General features: G+C 41.1%; 1 protein-coding gene across 1 annotated transcript in view; it reads left to right on the plus strand.

Moving 5' to 3' along the window:
- B4GALNT4 (beta-1,4-N-acetyl-galactosaminyltransferase 4) overlaps window positions 1-20385 on the plus strand; it is a 251205-nt gene that overhangs the window by 112522 nt on the left and 118298 nt on the right. The gene's annotated exons all lie outside the window — the stretch shown is intronic.

Raw genomic sequence — 20385 nt, forward strand, 5'->3', positions numbered from 1 at the left:
AGATCCTGCTTTGATTTCAGGTTGCATGCAACACATGCACAGTGAGACAAAATTGTGTGCAATCCTAAATCAAACAGGGACTCTTTAATTAACGGCAATTTGCCTCTGCTGGTGACATAATTCCCATTGCATCAGCAGTTTTAAAGGTCAGTTTTCCAGAGCTGGTGTACAGATGATACCACAATGTGTTGTCTTGCTGGTGACTCATGCTTTTTGTAAAATTCTTCTACACACCCCACTCTGCATTTTATGATCTAACTTCTCTGTTAGTCCATAACATTGTGCTGTCAGTGTGACATTTAATTATGTGGAACCATTTCTGACATAACCGCTTAGAGCTCTGTCCAAATGTGATTGAAAAAGGAACAGTATGAGCCTCTCTGTGTAAAAGTGTTTTGTTGAGGCTGTAGCATTTCTAACTGTACCCTGCAGAGTTGCATATGGATGACTTAATGTCATTAATCTTTCTCTGTATGTGTACATATATTTACCCAGTTAAAGACAGTATTGCATGTAGCCCTTGAAATGAGCTCTAATCCATGAACCACAGAGCTTGGAAAAGTTGAACCTTTTAGGATTACTGCTCCCAGAATCTGGCAGAATTTTTATCATTTTGGCAGTCATGGTCCAAACGAGTAACTTTTTCCAAGCTCTGCTGAAACCTTACAGTATATGCCTTAAGAAAAATAGTAGTCTTTAATGTGACAAGGTTCTTTTTCGTGTTTGGCATAATCTGGTTTCAGGCTTGGCTATGAAACAGAGACTGTCTTAGACAAGAGAGTGTATCTCTGTTGGCTCAGTGACTTTCAGTACCATCAACCATGATATCCTTCTGGACAGTTTCTCTAGGATGAGACTTGTAAGCATTGTTCTACAGTGATTCCAATCCTTCCTGGAAGAAAGAACTCAGGAAGTGGTGCTAGGAAACTCCTGTTGTACTTCCTGGTCATTGACCTGAGGTATCCCTCAAAGTTCTGTTTTGCCTCCCATGCTGTTTAACACTCACATGAAACAACTGGGAGACGTTGTCCAGGGTTTAAGGGTTCAGAGTCAATATTCAGATGACATCCAACTCTATGTTTTTATCTAATTCCAAGGAAGCTGGTTTTGGTTCTTTTTTTTTTAAATTTTTCTTTTTAATTTTTTTTATTTTATACAAAAAAAATACACAAAAAAAACCACATACATAACAACAGAAATGGTTCTAAATCAATTTTTTGTGCCAGTAATGGACTGAATTAATAAACTGAAACTTTATTCAGACAAGGAAAGAGTTCCTTGTCCGTCAAAAGATAGATCAGTGAATATGGTTTCAACTCATGCTTACTGGCGTTATCTTTTCCCTGAAAACACAGGTTCACTGTTTGGGTATATTCTTGGCTTCATCCCTGAGTCTGGAAGCTCAGGTTTTGGTGGTGTCCAGGAGTTAAAACTACTGCATGAGCAGCACCCATTCCTGGAAATATTTGAGCTGTCTGTAGTGACATATGCCTTAGAGGCGCAGTGGCGCAGTGGTTAAGCTGCTGTACTGCAGCCAAAAGTCTACTCATGACCCAGGGTTCAATCCCAGGTAGCCGGTTCAAGGTTGTCTCAACCTTCTATTCTTCCAAGGTTGGTAAAATTAGTTTTAAAAAAACAACTCCAGCTTGCAGTGGGGTGTGTGTAACCTGCATAATTAATGTGTAATCTGCCCAGAGAGTGTTTGAAGCGCTATGGGGCAGTATATAAGCAGCATGCTTTGCTTTGCTTAGTTAAATCCCATTTGGTAAAGTGCTCTATGTGGAGCTGACTTTGGAAAATATTTGGAAACTTCAGTAGATCAAAAAGGCTGCAGCCAGATTGTTAACTGGGTCTGTTTATAGGGATCACTTAACTCCCCTGTTACAACAGCTCCATTGGCTGCTGGTCTGTTTCTGGGCACAATTCAAAGTGTTGTTTTTGATTTATAAAGCCCTAAACGACTTGAATCCAAGTTACTTGAAAGACCTCATTTCCATTTATTAGCTCTCTTGTGTTTAAAAAAATAGAAGACATGTTTTAGAATAATCAAGGAAAGTCTTTTGCTTTATTCTGCCACCCTGTTGCTGCTTCCAGACTCGAGAACTCCCTCCCAAAGGAGTTCAGACTGGCCCCTTCTCTGCTGTCCTTCTGCAGGCAGGCAAAGACTTTTCTCTTCAAGCAGGCTGTTTTCAGTGATAGTTATCCTAAGAGTTGTTGTTCTGTTTTGTGATTTGTTTTCCCTCTCCCCTTCTAGTTTTTTATATTTGTTTTTAACATTATAAGCTGCCTTCAGCCCTCTTGAAGAGAAATATAAATATTTCTAATAAATAAATAATGAGCAGCATGACTGTCCTACTGGAATTCTTACAATAAATATACCTGTGAGCTCTAGCTGTGTTGTCAAAAACAACATTTGGTTTGATACAGAAAGAACTGGAGTTGCCCGCAGCAAGCCACTGGATGTGTATTTTGTTGGGTGAAGGAATAAATCTTGCTGGATAAATCTTGATCTAAACCAAATTGCTAAATGAGTAGCTAGAAAGAAGGTAGCAGATGCAATGCATTAGGGTGCTTGAGCACACATTGGATGGTGTGTCTCATGGAACAATGCAAGCCCATTAATCTTGATTATCAGCAGTGCTTATGATGCCAACAAGGAATGGAACGACAGACTTAAAAAAAAAACACACAGAGAGAGTGAATCAGAATGAAGTAGCATAGGGAGGAATGTATATGTTATGCTCAGAAATCTAAGTTGTGCTGCAAGTAAACATACTGTAAACATACTCTTGTTTTCTGCTTATATCTACTTTTTAATTTTTGGTTCTCTATATTGATAGAAAGAAGGTGTAGAAATGAATGAAAGGAAATACAACACAAAAATTTATTATTTGTGCATGTGCACGTGTTGACTAGATAACTGTACGATAAGAAGATGGGAGGAAGGGGATGCAACAGTCATAAAATTAGGGGGCTGGCAGGTGGAAAATAATTACATGGCAGTATTTGAAGTGTTGAGGGAGGGAAAGCTTCCTCACAAGGAAGGCAACACAAGGTAGCCTGCCTTTTGGGCACTAACTATAGCTGACACTTTGACCAGAGGTTAATCAGAAAATCCTTCCGGAACTGCGGGCCAAAGACAAATTTGTTTCTTCATCAGGCATGTTCTGTCTGCTTCATTACTGATCGGCAAAACAGAACCTGGTGAAAAGAGCTAATAAAGCAGTCAATCACTGAGACAGGGTGGCAGGGCTCCCATAGCTGCATAAATCCAAGGAAGGCCAGCCTGCAAGAACAGTTGCTGCTTCTGATCCACAGGCCCAGAATGTCAGATGGGCTCAGTAGGAATCTGCTTCATTTTCCTTAGGAGCCAGGCACTGTTAAGGAGAGAGGAGAGGCTGGCTTTTTTTCTGCCTTTTGTGCTGAACCGAATAGATAGATGTGTAAGCAATATTATACATGCTAAAAGTAGGAACTTCAGTACTTCCAGATTTGGGGAGAGGATGTCGCCTATGACTCAGGAACTGATCTGATGCTTGGAGCTTCTTCTAAAATGAAAACTCCATGTAAGGACTGAGAATTGTTGAGGAAAATTCCAAGCATTCTATTCTTGTCCCCATAACAGGCTCTAGCAAACAAAATTTATAATCTTTTGAAAAGTAAACAGCACCAGGATACTGAAAAAAATAAGTCAGTTCCACCCTGCAATTCCTTTCACTGACTAACAAAAAAATAGGAGGTGAAGGATTTTGTTTTGTTTGTTGTCTTTTGTTTTGACCTTTGACCTTTTAAAGCCAGTTTTTGATTGGGCTATTTGTTTTGTGAATGTGAGTAAAAATTTAAATTTAACTGGTTTGGTAGAAACTGTTTTTGTTTTTTTATTGCACAAACGCTGCACAAATGTAGAATAATGATGATATTTGGCAACTGAATAGATTTCTTTTTATTTATTTATTTATTTTAGCCCATAGCTTGGACTCAGTGGAATCTTACAATGTTGGAGGGGAGCTGCCTGTGGACATACAAGAGTAGCTCATAATGGAAATCATGTTGTTTCCTAATCCTTAGGACTGGAGGATTACTAATGCGCCAAGATTTCATTCTCCTAGTCTTTTGCCACAACAGCAAGATGTAAAGCCAGAGGGGAAACATGTTTAATGTTTCCATTATTGTTTTCTTGTATTCCGCAAAATTAGTTTTAAAATCAGGCAAGAAATAATAAACACAAAAGAAGTTACCCATCTGGGAGCAGATCTTCAGGGACACTCCTTAGTAGGCTTATAGAAAGAAAAAGCAGCAGCTGATGTCTTTGACAAAAGAAAGACACTCAGTGCAGTCAGGGAAGAAAATGAGAGTAGCATGTGGGCATTGTCTGGAGAAGGCTCTGAACTGAGGGGAGGGGGGAAGAAAGAAATGGCAAAAGTCGGCAGTGGATGAACTGTGAGGCTTCAGTGAATGTTCTGCAGGCAATTCCTTGTCTCTAAACCTCCATCTGAGGTACAGTATTCTGGCCCATTCCTCCGATCTTTTACAATACAGTGCACCCTTGACTTACAGACGGCTTGACTTACAGACTTTTTGAGTTACAGACTTCTCTGGCCGCAAAATTTAGGTTTGACTTGCAGCCTGAGATTTGACTTACAGACCAGAAAAAAACCCAAAATGGAACAAAAACGGCCTGTTACGGGATTAATCGGTTTTCAATGCACTGTAGGTCAATGGAGACTTGACTTACAGACTTTTTGACTTGAGAACCGCCTTCCAATATGGATTAAGTTCTCAAGTCAAGACCCCACTGTACTGTACTAAGGAAGATGGTGGTCAAGATTGCTTTATTCTTAATTTTTCTAACCTATTTGAAAATCTGCACCTCAGAAATTATGCAAAATAAACCATAAAAAATAAATAGGTGTGTACAGATGTATTTAAATTGTTGGAATAACTTGCTATAAACTAGCAAGTTTATAGGGTGTATTATTAATATTATTATATTATTATATTATTGAGGGTGTATTATTTACTTATTTGTTATAGTTTAAATCTCAATTTTTCTCCAGTGAGCTCAAGGCAATGTACATGCTGGTTCTTCTCTCTGCTTTATCCTCTCTCTGTGAGTTTGGTCAGCTTGCAAAATGGTGGCTGACCGAAGGTCACCCGGTCAGTTCTTGGCCACGGGGGGACTTTGACTCAGGTGCCCCGAATCCTAACCCAATATTTTAATTACCAGACAACACAGGTCTGTTGCTCCAAGCTCAACACACAGTTTTCTGGACAAAGTAGGCTGGCCACACCTTCAAAGGACAGTCCGTTCCCCAGTGTACAGCAGAGATGTAAAATGTGTAATTAACTGGCTTTATCTTTTTTGGGGGGGGGGACAGGCATGTTACTGTCCAGTAGAAAAAACACTATAGTCGGAGGTGGGGCTTTGTTGTGGTGCTGCCAGTAGCTCCAGAGAAGAGCCCTCTCTGGAAAAACTGGAACCGTCTGGTCCGGGATCTCCTTTTTGAAATGGGGATCGAAGGAGAGTCTAGGAGAAATCTCTCTGAAGCAGATGGTGAGCAGCAGAAGGAGAAGAAAAGGATGCAAACTTGGCCTTCTTCCTTCTGAAGAAATCACCCAGAGTGGGCGCCATATTTGGCACGGAGCCGTGAGTAACCCTTTATCAGGGAGAGGAGAACAACCAATATAAGCTTAAAATATATAACAACTACGGTAAGTAAGCTGAAGCCTTTGATTTATGAAACAGCCCCATTAAGCTGAAAATAAGAATGAAAATATTTGGCTGAAAGAAGAAAAGCAGCGGCGAGCCTATCTTATCAGTCTGCCTGAAAAGCGAAACCAACTTTCCTTCCCAAGTGAACTCTTAATATAGCAGGCTGATTTCAAAGCCGAGAGAGTGAGACGGAAAAATAAATCTTATGTTTCTGGAAAAGAATCCCAGACGGTTCTAATGCCATCGGACAGGATTTAAGAGACTTGAGTTTCATGAATGCAATTTGGCTGGGACATATTTCTCTTTGGCTTTTCCTTGACTCTGTGAATTCTTAATAACAGAATCTGGGTGTTTTCTGGAGAAGAAAGAAGGAGCTGATGTGGTCGACTGGACTGAGGAGCATCAAGGGGTTAATGGAAAGATCATAAGACGGGCTTCAAGGACAACTATTGGACAGTTTGAGACTCTGTGATTGTTGTTTTGTTTGCCGGACTGCGTGTGAGACTGATAACAGAAGCTTGCTAAACTCTGGAGAAGAAGAAATAATTGTGCCACGGCTCTATTTGATTTTGAATTTGCTGGGTTAAAAGTTGATTCTTATATTATGATATTTGGATAAAGATTGGAGGGAGATCTAAGGGGAGGTTTATGACTAGGGTTTTGAACTGTTGATAAAATTGGAAATTATTGAAGGATATATAAGGGGCGATCATTGTGGTTAAGGGCATAGTATTACAGTATTTATACAAACCCCGTTCATTGGTAAGCCTGAGATGGCCTCCAAAAATTTAAGACAACAAATGGAGACTTGGTCTGTTCAATCCCAAAGTTTTGGAACAGTGGTACAAGAAATAGAAAAGGAATGGCAGATTACTATGCAAAAGATAATAATAACAGGGTTTCAGCAAGTACATGAAGATCTTAGCAAAATAGAAGATCTGATGAAAGTGACGAAAGAGGGGACATTAAATGCCAAACAAAACTTAAATGAACCTGCACAAACTTTAGAACCGCCTTTATTGGGCATGACGCCAGGTAACATAGATGGGATAGAAAGTTATCCAGTGACCTATACAGCTTCCAAAATTAAAAAGTATTATGTTAAAAATCTCAAGAAAGAAACACTGAAACAAGAGAATCTTATTGTGAAAATATGGGAAGTGACAAAAATGCATATTCTGTCAGATGGGCTGAAAGACTGTTCAATTCAAAAGGAAACTGAACGATGAGATGTATAAATGGCTGCAGTTACCAGATAGTGTTGGAGTAAAATAGAATTAACCTAAAATTAAATGATAAGATGAAAGCAGGAGGGTAATCAAACTGTGAAAAAGCTAAAAGTTGATCTGTTATTGTAATATAAATTGATTGGATGATGGTATACTCTGTGTTCTCCTAATCCCCCTAACCTTTTTTTCCTCTTCCCTATTCCCCCCTACTTTTTGTATTCCCTACCCTGTCCTTAAATAAATACTTGAATAATAATAAAAAAGAAGAAGAAAAAGAAAAAAAAAACACTATAGTCTATGATGGAGAACATATTTCATTATTTCAGGCCAGGGAAAAAGGAAACACTTCCCATCTGTCACTGTTAATGTGAAAGCTGTTTGTGGCACTTGTGGTATAAAATAATACCTATATATTTAAATCTTCTAGAGGAAATGATATGTGTACATTTAAGAGCTCCCCTGAGCAGTGATCAGGATTGCTGGTTGTCTTTTCCCTGTCTTTAAGTAGGGAACTGCAGTAGCTTGAACTGAGGCTTTTAAAAACAGTACAAATTAGAAAATGTATATCTAGGTATTGCTTGGTGCTTCTCTTACCTTCATACTTAGTCACTGTCCAGTCACTGAGATTTATATTTCCGTTCAGTGAATTGAAGCAGCTGTACTGCTAGAGACTACAGTTTTGTGTCTTAGGTTTTTCTGAAAGTGTGGGATTGAAAGCTATTTCTGATTTTTAAAAAAAGATACCTGTGTTCCTTTGCTAGACATGGACTCCACAATGGGATGCATACAAAGGTCTGAAGATCCAGTTACAAACGATGCATGAAATGAAAATTTCACTTGCTTTTCTGGGACAGTGGATTCATAAAAGGCTAAGGTTATTTCTTCTCAACCTATAGTAAAATGGGTTCGTTCAAGGGTAACATGAGAATGAAAATACTACTGACTGAAATTCTGGACACTTTTCAGGATGCATACTTCCCAAGACATTGCACTGTGGAATGCACATTTTCCCATTTGGCAGGATTTCAGCTAAAGAATTGGCTGCTCAACATGATTTGGAAAAATTAAAGTTGGTTATGCTAGGGGTAGGGTTTGGATTTTCCGTTTTGGTTTGTGCCCATTGAAAACTAGAGCTATGTTTGCAAGGTGTTTAGAGGTAAATATTTCAGTTATCTTTTGATGGTACAGACGGTACAGATGGTGGGGAGGGAAAATATAATGTTTGTACATAGAATCAAATCTAATGAAAAATGCAACGTATTGCATGTAGACTTGTGTTGTTTGCTGAAAGTTTGTGGTACTAGCTGCTGTCCAAAAGACAAGAAGGTGGGATAATAGACCATTATTTGGCCAGAGAGAAAATTTCTGTTGCAGCTACTCATCCATCTTTCATATGCAACTATTCAGGAAAGATGGGATGAACCAAGAAAAACAGGCATTAGCGTAACCAGGCCATTGCCTAAACCTTGGAGCTCCTTTGAGATGCACTGTATGCTGTGCTAAATCTCCCAAATGAGTCATCTGTGTGTGTGTGTGTGTGTGTGTGCGCGCGTTCGTGTGCATGCACGCACACATGCATACGCACACACTCATGCTCACACATGCACATTTTTGTGTGTTGAATTGCATTATTAATTAATAGCACAAATGCAAAATAACCGCAACACCTAATGCCCTGTGGCTAAGCATAGATCAAATATCATGTAAGCTCTTTGCATCTGGATAACTGGTATGAGAGGGACTCTTTCTGATTACCTTCCAAAACATGTACCACTACCTCTTTACTAATCATAGGATGGGAATGATGAGATGGCAACAGAAAAAAAGTAGAATTGTGCTTTTTTGACTCTAGGAAAATCCCAAAGCACACAGTTGCCTTTAGATGTGCTTTCAAAAATACAGGATGTCCTCAAGGTATTTCCAATCATCATTTTAAACTTATGTTTCGAAGTAGAACTCAGGAACTGATATGTATAACTGAAGCCAAAGTGGAGTTCTGCAGATTGGTTTGAGCCTAATATACGTATCCACACAATGCATCACTGAGAATCACCTGCTTATCTTCTGCTGTAGCAGTTGTGGCTCGCACTTCTTTACACTGAACAAATTCTATAGAAGTAGGTGCATTAGTCTGTCTCAGTATGTTGGCGAAAGAAAAGGAAAAACGGGGGGGGGGAGATGTTGTACTTCGAAAACTAACAATTTTATTTCAGTGTACTCTTTCATGGATCAAAAGTAATTTCCTTAGACACTGGAATGTAAATACACAACCAGTATCTTCATACATATAAAATGAAGGTGGCTCATTTAGTGTGATTCTTGGGGCAGGGAAAAAACATATCCCTGAATCCTTACTGGGGTACCTAAATGGCAACATGAAACTTATTCCTGAAGAAACAGAAGATAGAGATGTTCCAGTAATGCACTGGTTTCTATCACAAATTTTACCCAGAGGTAGGGGATGAAGAGGGAGTGGAATTTGCACACCTGGACATGCAATGTGCAGCAATATACAGATCTTCCCTTCACACTTGCCTCCTTACTATAGACCTAAACTTCGTCTCAAATGTGGCTCAGAAGGTATTTCCCCTCATCTCTGAGCAATCACATCAGTTTTGCCCTTCTCTCAATCTGCGTTAAAGAGGGCAGATGTATGAGTGAGAAAGTTGACTTTCCAATAAGTTAGAGACCCATGTTTCTTCTTTTGGAGACACAGCACTACTGCCTTTCTCACAAAACCTCCTAGTAGCCGCGTACAGTACAGATAATGTGTGCTGAGCTCCCTCCAGTGAGAGACCTTGCTAATCTTATCCTTTACTTAACAAGTTTTGTCCCTTGTGGTCAGTTGTTTTCCAAACAGCTAACCACTTTTTCCCACTTAAATCTCCTTCCTTGTGGAATTTTGAATCACTTGTTGAGGGAGTGAAGACAGAATAGGAGCAAAAATGGAAGACAAAGGCAAGGGAAACTAAGAGTATTTTAATGGATGGAGAACACCCTACTTCATTGTGAGGTAAAGATTTTGAAAATATATGTTATTATCTGATTCTTATGGTGGAGCATATTAGATGCTTTCTGTGCTAGTTTCCAGAATTAAAATTCAGACAGGGAAATCCCTATCACTAGATGGCCTGAGATGCTGCCTCAGGCAGCCTACCTTAGTCTTCATCCAAGGGAAACAAATTTATTTTTGTTTTATTTTCACTTCCAAGGAGAGGTTTCTTTAGGAATTTCTGCCAGAATAACTTGGGCATCCTTTGACACTGTGCACCTTGACTGGGGGTGTGAAAATTGTTGCTAGGCCTCAGACAGTGAAATGTCAGCCTGCCTAGCTGGGTATATCTGTGAACTCGCGATAAAGAGGGATGTTTTGGATGCACCTCAGCAGACTTGAATTTTACAGATGGTTTACTTCTTCCGGATAAAATTTTAATGAATATTTGGTATCAGAAACGTGCCTATTGTTCCCTCCCCTTCCTTCCTTCATCTTAATTCTGAAGGATTATAGTTGGTTTTAGACTCCTACTTAAAGGGGAAGCAACCATTGTGACATTTGAAAAGAATCTGGACCACAGTGACTTTCTCTTCCCCATATTGAAGTGTTGTGTGTGCTTTCTTCTTCCATCTCACCTCAAGCAGATTCATAGCATATTTTTGAGGAAGAAGAATGAGATGAGCCAGCAGAGGATCAAGTGATACAGACAGTCACCAAAAAACAAAAAAACGAGATTGTCAAGGCGCTGAGATGGCTATGAACAGGATAAAGGAACTTTAAGACTTAATTTCCTGTTCCTGTTATGCAGGTCTTGTTTGGATGGCATTTCTGATTCTGTCTCCTAGGAGATGGGGCTGTGGGGGTGAGAAGGGGAGAGAGTGGGTTGCTCTGAGAATACTAATAGCATCAGAGTCTTGTACTAAGACTCATGAGAGACGTAGGGCAGGAGTTTTGGTTATGTGAGGGGCATTTGCTTTCTTTCCATTTCCTACACATTTAGTATAAGATAGCAGAGAAGACCCAAGACTGAGGCTTGCTGGTGGTCTCTTTGCCCTCATAATTATTCTTCTGGAAGAACTGCTCTTATTTTCATCTAGAATCAGCCAATTTTTTTAAAAAAAATCTAAAATGGGATTCCACCTGGGAAGTGTTCTGCATTTATTGTAGAGGTGGTTATGGTTAGGTTTCTTTCCCCATGATTGGTGTTTCCATTTCAGGGCAGTTGCACATTCCCAGTACACAAACTCTAGTATTTTGTCATGGGAAGGGAATACCATTGTGGCGGTCACCCAGGTCATGAATATTCATGTGCTATTTGCATCGACCAATGTGAGTGCTGGAGGGGCGGAGTCACAAGGTATAAGAGACTCAGGAGGAGGAGACAGACATAGATAAGGTTCAGATAGGGTTTTGAGAGGGAGAATTAGAGTGTTAGAGAGTTGAGAGTTTTGGAGTTTGGGTGGGAGAATGGTGGTTGAGGGTGGATAAAGAAGAATGTTTGTTTAAGAGTTAACAACATTGCTTGTTCTGTCAACACCTGTATTGTGAGTGATCACGGAACAAAGGAAGGCTAATTGCCTTAGAGAGAGAACAAAGGAGTCAACAGTGAAAGTCCGAGCCAGCGGAGGCCACTGGCAATGCCCTGAGTGCTCTTTTATTAACATAGCATGATTACATGTTATGTTATGAGAGAAACAAATAGGATACTAGTTATCTAATCGTAACTAGGATTGGCTAAAATAACTCTTTGATCTTAGGCTCTACGTCTAAGCAAAAGGGCAGAATAAGGGGCTACCCCCCCTGCTGGCAGCTGCCACATCCTGCCAGGGGTGTTTGCACATCCCTGGAACAGAATGCAACTACAACCTTTAAGCAGAAGTTTCCCACATTTCCTCTCTTTTTTTGTTTGTTAAGCAAAGGCACATATTCTTTCATATATTTGCAAACTACATATAAATTTTTTAGGCAAAGGCCTGAGGGCGAAGCTTTGAAACAGGTAGTTATCATGGAAAAGAAGGTTTTTATACATTGAATAAAGCAATAGGAACTTATAAGGAGTATGAGGAGCATAATTCCATACATTAACGCAGTGCGAAGCCATCCAAAGTGGGGTAGTCATGACCACAAACTGTCCCACCAGGAAGGAAGTATGTCCTGTCATATGTTATTGGTAAGCTGTTTAAGTTGAGCAAGCTGATTATTTACTGCATGACTATTATCAGATAAGTGTGATCCATGTCTAGCTGCGCTGGCCATGTGGCCACAGAAACTGTCTTTGGACAAACGCTGGCTCTATGGCTTGGAAACGGGGATGTGCACTGTGCCCTAGAGTCAGACATGACTGGACTAAATGTCAAGGGGAACCTTTACCTTTACCTATTATCAGATAAGCTAAAGCTACAGAGATTGGCAAAAGACTCACAATTGATGTGATTACGTGACATGAGATAATCCAGTGCTGCACGGTTGTCTAAAATAGCATCATGTAGCTGTCGTTCCTGATTCAGCAGGGCAATAGCAGTGGAAGTGCGGTTAATGGCTCTAGCTAAGGAGCACGCAATGTTGGTAAGAGTGTGAGAATTACAAACAACAAGGCCAGGAACGCCAACAAGCGATGCAGCCTGCGAAACATATTCTGCTTTGGATAACAAAGTAACATTACCATCACAAGTACTATCAAGAGACAAGCTTTCTCGTCTCAGCCAAGTTGAGGAGTTCTGCAAGGCCAAAGTTTGCACTAAGTTGATTACTAATCTACTAAAACAACATTGTGTTTCTGACAGATTGGCTGGAATGTAGCTAAAAGTAAGTTGACCACATGTAAAAAACAAACAAACCACCCTGTAGTAGGATGATATGTGCGAAATTATAAGAAATGTTGACAGCATGGGTACAATTCCATGTGGCTTTGGTTGTAGAAATGCATGTGTCAGAGGAACAGTTGACTCTGACACATGAAGTGTTTTCATTAGATGCTACAAAAGGGGTGTAGAGGGAAAAGGCATCAATGGGTAGCGTTTTTGTTGTTTGCCCCCCAGTCAGGAGAATTAATGTACAGTACTTAATGACACACATCCAACTTCCCAAGGTTCATAGATCTTACATTCCAGGTTCCTATGCAATATTTTTCTTTGCAGCATCGGACTTTCTTTTCAGTTCCAGGCACGTCCACTGCTGAGCGTCCTTTCGGCTTTGGCCCAAACACTTCATTAGCTCTGGAGCTACTTGTACTTGTCCTCCGTTCTTCCTCAGTAGAATGTTGGACACCTTCTGACCTGAGGAGTCCATCTTCCAGCGTCATATCTTTTAGTCTTTTGTTTCTGTTCATGGAGTTTTCTTGGCAAAGATACTGGAGTGCCATTGCCAATTCCTACTCCGGGTGGATTGCATTTATTCAGAACTCTCCACTATGACCTGTCCGTCTTGGGTGTCCCTGCACAGCATAGCCCATAGCTTCTCTGAATTACTCAAGCCCCTTTGCCACGACAAGGCAGCAATCCATGAAGAGGTGTGATCTGGTAGCAAGGAGGTTTTTTAAAGTCAAAAACAGGGAAAGTAAGGAAAAGTCAAGAGCATGAGAAAGGCATGTGACAGATGAGTGAGAAGGTTAAATACATATTGAGTGTCTACAATGAGATTTAAAGGTTGATCTTGAAACATTTGAAAGGCAAGGATGACAGCAGCAAGTTCTATATGCTGGGCAGAGCTCTGAGTAGAAGTAAAACAGGTTTTCCAGGTTCCAGGAGGTTGCTGAAAGCTAATCACGCCTCTGGTAGGCGCACCATCAGTAAAAACAGTTAATGCATCAGGGAGAGGAGTAGCAGTGAAAGGACAGGAAAAGCTAAGGGGTACTTGCTGAATGAATGTTAAGCAAGGGTCTTTAGGTGGATTAAAATTTATGTTGCCAATATATTCTGCAAAATCAATTGATAAGTCAGTGATGTAGACATTAAATGATCATGGTCAGCTTTGGAAATAGGCAAGTAACAACAGAGAAGATCCCAACCTGTGAGTTGTTTGGCACAATGGCATCCTTTGATTACAAGGCCTGTAATCACATTTAGAGTGAAGTAAACATTTTGAAGGCAGTGGAAGTCAGGAAGGCGTGGCGTGCTCTAGTCCATAGGGTCACGAAGAGTCGGACACGACTTAACGACTAAACAACAACAACAAAACGTTTTCGGGAGGAGTGTTAGATAAATAAAGCCATTCTGCTACAGAAATGGCCTTGTCAGACTTCGGGCTACACCAAGTAGGCAATTGGGTAGTGTTCAAGAAAACCAGCTGCAAGGGACCAAAAGAAGGAATGTGGTCAACCATGGTACATTGCAAGGCTGCATTAATTTGATGTATGACATGTTTCATAGCCTTGGTGATGGGTATGGAGTCAGCAGGAGACTGGTGTCCCCAGAGTGCGTTAAACAAAGGCTGCAGTTCATGAATAGGAAGGCACAAAAATGGATGAGCCCAATTTAACTGCACTAATGTAATTTGAGATTGAGTTTTTAGTTCTGGTAAGAACGGAGAAGATATAGCTTGCAACAGTTTGTGCCCTAGGTAAAGAAACAGAAGTGTGGTTTGTATTTTTTTTTTTGAGCTATGCGAAGGCCTTTTTTCTCTAAGCACTTAGCTAGAGAACCATAGACAGTAGTGGGGAGGGATTGCCCAGCCACCAAAGTGTCATCTATGTAATGATATACAAGCAATTCAGGATGTTCCAAGCGAAATTGCTATAGGGCTAGATCCACAAAATGTTGACATAAAGTCAGGGAATTCAGCATTCCCTGAGGCAAGACTTTGCACTGATATCTTTGAGTAGGTTGGGAATTGTTGTACACAGGGACTGTAAAGGCAAATTTTTCTATCTTGTGGTGCTAACGGAATAGTGAAGCAACAGTCCTTGAGACCCACTGTCATTAACTCAGTATTGGTGTATCAGATTTCGGCTTTCCGAGCTTCGCAAGCCCCTCCACTGCCCTCTGTCTCCCGTCCCTGGTGCCCTCTGCCTTCTGTCCCTGTGGGGACCAAGGGCAGCGGGGATGGTAGGCAGAGGGCAGTGGGGGCGGCTTTGAATTTCCAGCCCTTTCCCCTTGCCTTTCGTAGGTCGAAGCTTTGCTGCAAGTCGAACTAAAATTTTGCGGCCTGAGCTTTTTGTACCTCGAAATTTTTGCAAGTAGGGACCTTCGTGAGTCGAGGATCCACTGTATTATAAATTTGTCTGCAATTTTGCATCAACCTTTTTAAAGAGATCTCAACCCCAGATGGAAAAGGGAATAGGCAGAATGTAAGGAGTGATTGTGATTTGTCTAGGAGAGTCACCTAGACTTTCCAGAACAATGGATTGAAGGCTTTTCTGGGCTTGCTCATAGCCTCCAACTCCCCAAATGTCGTGCACTAGCTGGGTGGGATAGCTTTCTGGCCAGTCTTTCTTTGCAATAACGGTAACATCAGCTTCTGTATCAATCAAGCCATCAAGAACAAGCAGTCCCATTTTAAGAGGGAGTTGGGGCTGCAAGTGCTCGATGGTAGTTAAGGCAGCAACTCAAGTAGAACCAAAACCCCCACTACAAGGGTTGGTAGAAGGACCCATCTGTGTTAATGGAAACAACAAGTGAGTGATAGATTTATCTGCAGGAAGGTCTTGCAGTATATTAGACCAGGTTTGAATAATTAAGGGTCCATCATAATCCCCATCAATGATGCCTGGTAGAACAAATAAACCCTGTGCAGAGTTGCTAGAGCAGGGGAGAATGAGACCCACAGTCCCTTTGGATATTGGTCCATGATGTGCTGTTTTGACTTTGTAGACAGCTAGAGGGAATTGATAGTCAACCTCTTCTGCTGTGATCAAATCATGACTGGCACTTTTAACAGCAGTTCGGATTTCTTGAACTGGGGTAGTATTCACTGAGTTCCCCCCCACTTGACCCGGTCCTGGAGGTCCACCTGACTTGGAGTTTCCCGTTGTTGGAACAGACCGGCATTGATTGGCCCAGTGATAACCTTTCTGACACTGGGGGCATTTTTAGAAGGGCATTTATTATTTTGGGGGGGTTGATCTACATTCTCATCTGAAGTGCCCCTCCTTGCTACAGGAAAAACATTTACAATCTAGGTTGGGGTTCAAGGATATAGTCATGGCTGTGGCCAAAAGCTGTGTCTTGTGTGTTTCTGTCCCAATATTCTGACATAATTTTAGCATGGCAGCAATGTCAGTCTCTGGTTTATTGTAAATAGCCTGAAGGGCTGTTTTACAATCCATGTTAGTATTTTCAACCAAGACTTTCCAGTCAGCTGGAATAAGATTTCCATTTCTTCATAGCCCATCAACCAGCCCAAAACTGCTATGGAGACCATTTTCAACTACACTTTTTTTCAACTCTAAACGTGGCAAGGGGAAGACTTTCATGAACACGCCATCCCTGATTGTTACGAACCACATGAAAGACAGACATAAGGGGGAATTTGGCAGCAACATCCTCTGGGATTCCTTGGGCCATAACGTCAGGTAACATCTGCTGCACTGCTGAGTGAGGAGGGGGGAGGGGAAAGGGGAGAAGGGGCCATTGGAAGAGAGGCAGGAGCTGCACGTAGTGTGATCTCTTTGGTTGGTGAAACAATCAGGGGCCACATGGAATTGTTACAACCATTCTCTGTGTCTCAAACACAAAATGCAGCTAATAAGATGAATTATTACAAGAGGTGTTGTGGGATGAGGTGTTGCATTGGTTACATCTCACTTTGAAAGCAGTGGAGCTCACTTTACCAATTCCATTTGTGAACTTATTTTTATTTTAAGTCAAAATTTATTATACAGGATGTAGAAGGTATTATTTTCTTAATAAAAGCATAATAAAGCAAGATGTGCTGCTTATATACTGCCCCATAGCTCTAAAAGCACTCTCTGGGTGTTTTACAAGTTGATTATGCAGGCTACACTTTGCCGCTACCCCCCTGCCCCGAACTGGGTACTCATTTTACTGACCTTGGATGGACAGAAGGCTGAGTCAACCTTGAGCCAGCTACCTGGGATTGAACTCTAGGTTGTGAGCACAGTTTTGGCTGCAGTACAGCATTTTAACTACTGTGTCATGAGGCTCTTCTAACAGACTTATAAAATAATGTGTATGCATGTTTTAAACCATGTATTGTGGAGGGGTGCCTTTCCCCTCCAGGAGCATTAAAAATGTTTTGTCTATGCAAATAATGTGGGAAATGTACAGTTGGGACAATCTGATTCATATTACTTTGTCTTGACTAAATAATGTTAAAGTTACTGTGAATCAGCCTGGACACCACAACCCCCATCTGTAGATTTTCCTTCCACTGCTGGGGCTCCTGTTTTTCTGGGAATCAAATGCATTCACATCAGTTCAGGCAGTGTGACAGGTTGAGCCATTCCAGTTCAAGCCACTCTGCCTGGCTACAGCAGCAGCAGGAAGACAGATAGGACAGCAGAGAAACTGGCTGGCATTTAAATCCCCTCTTCCCCACACTTCATACCTGGTTCTTTTTTCATCTTCCTTTCTTGTTCATTCTTCTTCTTTTAATTGTCAACCAGACCAGATGGGCGGGATATAAATCAAATAAATACAAAATAAATGAATAAATAAATAGCTTACCATTTTGGTAGGGCAGCTGTGTGATCAAATTTTTAAAAAACAAATGAACAGTGAAGACTCAGCAGAGAGAGAGGAGCAAGTTCTAAAGTAGCTCTGCTCTGATTGTGCTTCTTGTAAAACTGGAAAGAGAGAGCACAGCTACCTTAAAACGTCGCCCTTTCTCTGCTGAGCCCTCCCTCTTTTTTCATTAGAAAGCTGGAAACAAGGGCTAAAGTAAAAACTTCTCACCTCTCTGCCAATTCTTTGCCTTTCTCTCTCTTCGGTCATTCAGCTGCCTTAGAATGAGGACAGCAAGCTGAAGGAAGGAAGGAAGGAAGGAAGGAAGGAAGGAAGGAAGGAAGGAAGGAAGGAAGGAAGGAAGGAAGGAAGGAAGGAAGGAAGGAAGGAAGGAAGGAAGGAAGGAAGGAAGGAAGGAAGGAAGGAAGGAAGGAAGGAAGGAAGGAAGGAAGGAAGGAAGGAAGGAAGGAAGGAAGGAAGGAAGGAAGGAAGGAAGGAAGGAAGGAAGGAAGGAAGGAAGGAAGGAAGGAAGGAAGGAAGGAAGGAAGGAAGGAAGGAAGGAAGGAAGGAAGGAAGGAAGGAAGGAAGGAAGGAAGGAAGGAAGGAAGGAAGGAAGGAAGGAAGGAGTGGGGAGGAGAGAATATAAATGGCTAACAAGCTGCAAACAAGGCTGATTTCCTCCCTTTTCCTGACTCCTGTGTGGTTGGCAGAAGTGAATTAACTTGGGGAAACCTGATTTCCTGGGAGTGAATGCATAGCGAATCTATTTACATTTTTCTGACTATGTCATCACATCCTAAGATTAGGAAGCCTTGTTCCCTCTTCTCTATGCAGTTATCACCACCATATTAAATTTGTTGCTACAAAGTTATTTTATATAATCAGATTTTTTTTTTTTACTTTCTTAGAAGTTTCCCCTTTGATTGTCTCAAGCATAATGCCACTGGAGCTAACCTGCATGCTTTGGGGCAGTGGTTCTTAACTTTTTTGAAAGAAACACCCTCTTAAGCCATTGAGGAAGTTATCTCTCTCCTCCCCATGGCAGCACTGCACCGCCCGCTGTGGGGAGGGGAGAGATGATAACTTCCTCAGTGGTGGCAGCAGCACCACATCTGCTGCCAGCACCAGCTGCTCTGGATCCGGCAGTGCAGGGAGGGGGGCAATGATAAATTCCTCAATGGCGGCGGCGGCACAGCGGCTCCATCGCCCCCCTTCTGTTCCTTCGCCCCCGCGTCACCCCTTTTTGTTCCATCGCCTCCCTGAAAAATGAAATCACTTAGGTTAATAATCACTGCTTTGGGATATATTTTTTAGCATTGCAATAGCGTTCTAAGAAAACTCTTAGTGTTTTTTTGTTTGTTTGTTTAAGTGTAATAATTATCATTGTTCAGTGTAATAATTATCATTGTTAACTACAGATGGGTGTCTGGTGCAATTCAGGCTGAAACAGTATTGGTAAGAAATGCATCAGATAATCCCCCTTCTTTCTCATTTGGAATACCCTGGTTAATTGGAACAAAAAGAATTCTGTCCCCAATTTTTCATTTGGATGACTGATTGCTACTAGCTTCCACAGCTACCATTTTTTAGAAAGGGATATTAAAACAGTCTAAAAGAGAGTTATAAATAGATGGGAGTTCAGGTTCTGAAGTGTTAAGACAAGACGTTCTCCATGTAGATGAAGGAAGATTAGAGGAAAGAAGTGCTGCATATGTATCTTTTTCCAGTGAAGCTAGATGGAAATTTGGCTTCTCCAGTGTCTCCCAGGAAGCTTTGTAACTCCCTATGGGAAATAGTCCTGTGGGCATTAGTAAAATAGAGCATTATGCCAGTGTATTTCTACAGTCTTCTTTGTGGACAATCAGTCGCTGTAAACATAAATCTGTTTTTCCCATTTAGCCTCCCCCAGCCAATTTCTGGTAGCAATGTTTTGGTGAGGAACGCCAATGTGAAAGGATTAGTTCTCTCTGAGACAGATAAGAACTGGATAAAGGTAATGGGGGGGGGAGAGAAGTTCTTTGTTTCCAATTAAAACAAGCTGGGGCATAAAAATTCCAGACACTAGGGAACCTTTTAATGCGCCCCTTCAATCCCAAACAGGATTACTGCCTGAACATATAATGCTGGAATTTAGGGATACGAAATACCATTTCAGCCCAATACATGGGCTCTTCCTTTTTTGAACTACAGCTGCCAGAACCCTTAGTCAGCCGTGGTTATTGGCAGAACGGAGAGAAGTTTCTGTGTTTTTATCAAGTATCTTTTTGGACAAAGTGCCACCACTCTGGTAATTACTTTTCACTCCCCAGTTGAACTCTTTTTGATTATGCCTAGTACAATTTTTTGTGTAAACTGGTTTTGCTGGTTTTGCTTTTAGGCATATTCACAAAATACGGTGTGTGACTCCATTTTATATCGGCAGTTGGCACTTTCAAGTGCCCTTTGTTGCTGTGGCCTCTTTCCACAAAATGGCCAAAGAGTTGGTGATGTTCTTGGCATTTCCTCTTCATTTTTGTCTTTTTCCTCCTTCATTTTGATCAAGTTGAACGAAAGAGAGGACATATGATTAAGGGAAGCTGCATTCCTTGCATTTTCCCCCTGCCATTCTGCTGAGGCTTGTTTCATAGCCTTAACAGTCGTTTGAAAGTATTTCAGGTATACATTTCACAAAGGATTCAGAAGCGACTATACGTTTAAATTCTTTGTAAGGGATGTGTGTGTGTGTGCGTGTGTGTGCGTGTGTGTGTGCGTGTGCGTGTGCGTGTGCGCGCATAATGATTTTATTAAATCTGTGGCCCCAGTACTTTGGCTTTCAATTAATCATCTATT

The sequence above is a fragment of the Pogona vitticeps genome, chromosome 1 (genome assembly GCF_051106095.1).
Source record: "Pogona vitticeps strain Pit_001003342236 chromosome 1, PviZW2.1, whole genome shotgun sequence".
In the NCBI taxonomy this organism is placed as follows: Eukaryota; Metazoa; Chordata; class Lepidosauria; order Squamata; family Agamidae; genus Pogona; species Pogona vitticeps.